Source organism: Pseudopipra pipra, chromosome 6 (genome assembly GCF_036250125.1).
Source record: "Pseudopipra pipra isolate bDixPip1 chromosome 6, bDixPip1.hap1, whole genome shotgun sequence".
In the NCBI taxonomy this organism is placed as follows: domain Eukaryota; kingdom Metazoa; phylum Chordata; class Aves; order Passeriformes; family Pipridae; genus Pseudopipra; species Pseudopipra pipra.
In genome coordinates, this window is record NC_087554.1 from 4,405,145 (window position 1) to 4,410,922 (window position 5,778).

Here is a 5,778-nt window from a genome sequence, read left to right on the forward strand (position 1 = left end):
AGGGAGAGAGAGAGGGAGGGAAGGAGGGAGGGAAAGAGGCAGCAGCGGCGCGCACGCCGGCGCGGGGAGGCGAGGCGGCGCGGGGGCGCGCGGGGGCCTTGCCGCCACGCGGGTGCCCGCGGAGAGCGCCTGGGCGGCTCCCCGAGCGGAGGAGGCGCGCCCGGAGGGGTCCTTCAGGCGCGCGGGGGGCGGCCCCGCGCCACACACAATAGGCGGGTTCTCCTCCGATCGCGTCGCGCCTCCCCCGCCGCCCTTTCCAGCAATAAATGTGGCTCCAAAACATGTTTTCCGCCCTTCCATGCCCTAGGGCATGTCACTAAACCCGTGCGGCTGTAATTGGCCCGTAATAACCGCGGTTCAGTCACTGGGAACGGTTGCCTCATTTGCTCAGGGATTTGCGTTTCCAAATGACTGTCCCTACAATCCCTACAAAACATGTTTGGTTTTAGTTCTACGCGTTTCAATGGCACAAAGCACTTGGTAAACCTTTACTTCTATGATAACAATTAATTACTTAAGAATTACTTGAATAACAATTAATTGCTCGAATATTAATCTAAAGACATACTGAAATAACATCAGGCTTTCTGTGAATTAAAGGAGATTTTTGGGTGAACACTCTGCCTGCTTAGTGAGGTACAGCTGGAAAATGCCTTCAGCAGGCTGGAAGCTATATAGGAAAGGATTTGGAATTTATTCCGTTGTCTTTCTGGAATTAATGGGTGGAAGACTTTGGGAATATGAATCTCTGGAAATTCAGTTCACAGTAGTTGCAAACTGGAGATGGAGTTTTGGTTGTAATACTGATTTAAGACTATATTTGTGCCGTTGTTTTTTAGAGCTGATTTTTCCTTTGATCTTGTTCAACCATGGATCCACACAACTGACATTGACATGAGAAAAATCCCAATTTCTTGAACAACTGGGCCAACCTGGTGGTTCTGTATCACCAAAAGAGAGATGTCTCATGGCCCTTCCTCACCAAATCCTTGCCTTTGTTTCCACCCTGATTCTTTCTTCCCAGGATTTACTTCAAATTGATAATCCAAGAGTTACTTCAAGTTGATAATCCAGCAATAAACTGGTTTCTCCTGCTGCTAGTGGTTAATTTTGAATGGTCAGATTTTTTTCTACATCTGTAAATATTGTTTCTTTTGCTTCTACTTTGGTGTATTCTTGCATTTGCTGTAGCACCTCAATGCTTTGTCATTTTTATTTTAGGTCATTTGCTTTACAAATCACCTTGTTTTCCATAACAGGTTATAACACAAGTAACTAATCACCCATCCCAATTACTTCAGTTGAATAAATAAAGTATAAAACCAAAATCTTCAAATATTAAAAGTCCATTTCTTTCCACTGTTCACAAAGAAGATTTTGTTAATACCATTATATTTACAAGATTTCATTTTTATGCATTAAATTCTCCCAGATCCATACACAGGATTTGGAATGACCTTTTTCCCCAAGTCAAATGTAGTTTTTTCATGAACATGTGAAGCACTTGAGGTTTTTTGACCACAAAATGTGAAACTTTAAAATCATATGGATTTGTTTCATCCATTCCTATTCATTTCTCCTTTTTCTCATGTTACCATTGCAATTCTCCATAAGCTCTGGACTCGGGCAAATTTTTCAGCCAAGCTCTAATAGGGTTTGTACTCAAAACTTGTCTTGCAATAAAAGAAAAGTCAGCGCTGATGGGAGAAGTGGGGACAATAAATTAAGAATATGTGATGGATCAATAAAACCCTGATCTTGTCCACCAATGTAAAATGTTTATCCTTCACAGGAAAGTGAAATGCAAAGTAGCAAATGCTTGGGGTCTCAAAAATAAAAGAAGTTAAAATGCTGCTCCTGAGAGCAGTTATTGCAGGAGAGTACACAGTTGATCTCAGCTCCTAAAATATCTCTGAATACTTAATGTGCTCATAATTTTAGGCAGATCATGCTGTGAATTATTAATCTACCTCTTTCATACCATTCCTCTAGAAACAGTGACCACAAATTCATCATCTTGTGCCAACAATATTGATCATCGATGTCTGACAGAGAAAACCCTACAGAAGAATTCCCGACCATCAAATAGGAACTGAGACCTCAACCTCTTTGCTTTAAGGAAGTGTTGAAACCACTTCTGATCTGGGTGTAAACTCTGTGCTGGCAACTTCCAGCGTGGCAAACTTGGAATTAGCATGTGGGTCTCAACATTTACATTTCTGAGAGATGAGTATCCCCCTCACTTACCACGTGGAGTAAATCTGGATTCAGGTCTCTCTGCTCTTGACTCTTTGATGTCAGTACCCAGCTGAAATCACACTTCAGCATAATTATGGCGCAGATCAAATCTTATTTGTAAGGAACTGGCCTTGTATTTCACATCTGAGCTGTGTCAATAAACGTCAGCTCCCGAACTGTTGATTTTGGAGTCATATATAGTCACTATAGAAAGGCAAGAGAGGAGAGAAAGCCCCCCACAAATGTGAACAGAATTGCTCAAGATGAGGGAGATCTCCCCCTCCCTGCAGAGAGTGTGGCGATCCAGTTTAGGAGACACTTGGCTTTTCTCTTCATGTTCCAGGGAGCATCTCCCATGCCAGATCTCTCTGGGTTTTTATTCATCATCATTTTACATCACCTGTAATTGGGAAATCTGAATTACACTGTTTCTGTGTCTCACTTTCCAGCCTTCAGAAGGGCAAGGCCAGAGGCAGGTGTGTTTAAAACACATATAACCAGCCAGTTACAGGGAAAAAAAACAACAGAGGGAAAGAAAGTCTTCATCTGTTTGGTGTAATCAGGGCTCAACTGTTGTATAAATACTTGGTGGGAACACAGAGCCTTCCCAGTGAAATAGTCTCAGGCAGGGTTCCCTGATCTTCCTTTACATCACTTTTGTTACCCCTGGCACACATTCCCAGCCCTTCCCACTCCAGATTTCCTCCCTTTGCCCGCTTGCTCGGGGACTTTCAACCAAGCCAAGCCTTGCCACTCCCTCTGGGGAAAATCCTGCAGGGAAGTACTGCTAGTTCACTGCCCCCTTGTTCTTTCTCCAAGGAAAAAAAGGAAAAATGATGGCTTTTTCCCAGTGTCCTAAAAGCTACTTCCAAGCAAGAGTGAGTTCTCACGTTAGTTCCTTGAGAGCTCCAAGCTGTGTTTTCCTGCAGCGGACAACCTTGTTCTGGTGGTTCCTGTACAGAAAACCCAAGCACACAGATAGAGATGTTCTCCCTCGGCAAACCTGCTATCCCATGCCTGTGTCCTTCCATCTTCCTGTTCCCCACTTATCCAAAACAGCTCATTCAACTTATCCAACTGGTTCTACAGCTCACCAGCTTTCCCACCCCGTTGATACGTTCCCTACTTCCCCAAATCAGGAACTCTGACCCATGTATGCAGCGTTCTTTCCTTAACTGTCACATCTACTCCCTCTGCATACTCAGAATTATTCTGAAATTCATATAAATTTTTCTATGTTGGGTTGGATTTTATTTTTTTAAATAGGATCCACAAGACTGAAATGAAATTTCCTTCTTGCACTTTACACAGATCTATTCATCCAGCAGTTCCCTGACTGATCTCATGGAATCTTATGGGATTTCAGTATTGCCAGTACTCTGTCATGTTCTTGAGATTGTTAAAGTTGAAAAGCAGATCCCATTCCACTGCTGATGCACAGAAAATAGGAAACACCAACTTCTATTTCCAGTTCCCAGATTTAATACACAAGGATTATGGTTATTAGGTTTTGAGAGGGGCCAAGTCTGCAAATTTCAAAAGCTGGAGTTCCTCGTGCTTGTCAGGCAGTTTTAGAAAGTTATCACTTTGTTTTTTATTTGGGTTTCCTTTTCCCACAGGAATTTGCTCAAAGGAGAGAAATTCCCATTCTATCGAAGGCCACAGGCTGCCTAACTTTCATAACAAAATCAAACCCAGACAAAATAAACTTCCCTGAATAAGGATTGAAAGCTCAGTGTATGTTTTTCATCTGAATAAAATTAAAATACAAGTTTTTTATCACAAATGTTAAACACTGATGTCTTAGGAGAAAAATCAATTAAAAATTCAGGAGGTATTTGAGTTCAGAGGAGATTAAATGATGTCTAATGGTATGCTCAGTCAAAACTAGCATAATTCCAATCCAGTACAGCAAAAAATTGATTAAATGCTACTAAATGGTAGATCTCCCTACACAACCATTGATCATCATAAATCATTATAAAATGTATTTCTGTTTCTATTGATGTCACACAGTTCTTCAACCATTTCAGGGAGCAGTTGTTTACAGAAGTCTTCAGCTGCAGAACCAGGCTGGGACACTCCTTCGCTACACAAACTGTACACAAAAAGCAGATTAAACCTCCATTTATGGACAAGAAGTAGGTTGGTCCCACATACCAGAGAAATCTCAATACTGAAAAGTAGTTCAAAAGTGCCCAGGGCTTTATATTTACCTGAATTAGCTCAATTGGATGGGCCCAGCTTACCACAGTATCCAGTATACCTGTCCTCCCTCTAATTTACTTTTTCACTCATCTTTTTGCATTTGTAAATTATATGAAGTAATCATATCAAAATTATGTCAAGTAATTCTGTCTTTATTTCCTTATTGTTAAGTGTTACAACAAATGCTCCAACTAAAGCATCTTCCTAAACAACAGCATTCTGTTCAATTGTGGGGAGTTTTTTTCACTTGTCAGCCACTTTACTGTATCACACCAGTTTAAATCACAAGGCTGTAAATCAAATTTAGGCTTATCACAGTATGAGTATCTTAGATCTCTGCTTCACATCTAGAGAGGTTGTCAGCCAAAACTTGTAATCACCTCAAAAAAATGTTCTTTTTTGTTTCAAAGAGATGTGCTGTATAACTGTGGAGAAAAAAGGGCTCTCACTGAAAGGATATTCAACCCAGTGCTGAAAAGTATCATAAAAATCAAAAATTGGAGGGCAAAGATACTGTTAGGGAGCAGCCAGGGCCTGCTGCTCCTGGTGGGAGGCCAAAATTTACTGTAGTAACATGGGGCTCATGATGTGTCTAATACCAACTTTTTACCTTTATTTCTATGGATAGAGTAATTTTATCTTTATTTCTATGAATATTTCTGTGAATAGAGGAGTCCAAATTGTTCTTCACAGTCAAATGGGCAGATCTAGGTACTTTCTGCCCTCCTGCACCCCAATAAATTTGTGCTGAAGCTCTTAATCTCTTCAGCTGATTTGGTCAGGCATAATCATTAGACAAACAACATTGTTTTCTAATTATATTCATGATTTATTTATAGTCATGATGCAAAGCTTCCAAGCAAACCTGAAAATTGCAATCAAACCTCATTTTCTCCAACTGGCACATTGAAATCTTCCTGCCCATCACATACATAAGAAAGGTAAAGGAGGAGTAAAATTGAAAGTAACTTGAAGGTGAAGGATTACTGACTATTTTAGGGAATCCATAATGCTGATATAGGACAAATTCCTTGCTTTACACTTCCTTTCCTTTTGACAGGGAATCACTGGTAATTATTCTTTACATAAACTGGCTTTACAGTAGTTTCATTTGGGTCGTGATTTCTCAGGTTGCTTCTGAGTCATGTGAGAGAGTATTAAAAACATTATTAAAGTCAGGAGATGTCATTTGCTTCTCCTTTGTCCATCTCTTTGTGGAAAGAAATTAAGTAGTTTCTCACAGTTTGGTTGTGACAGTTTTACGTTGCCTGTTACCTCTTTTATTTCCCACTTGGGATGTTTTGCAAATAGCAGTAGAGCATCTCTAACTTA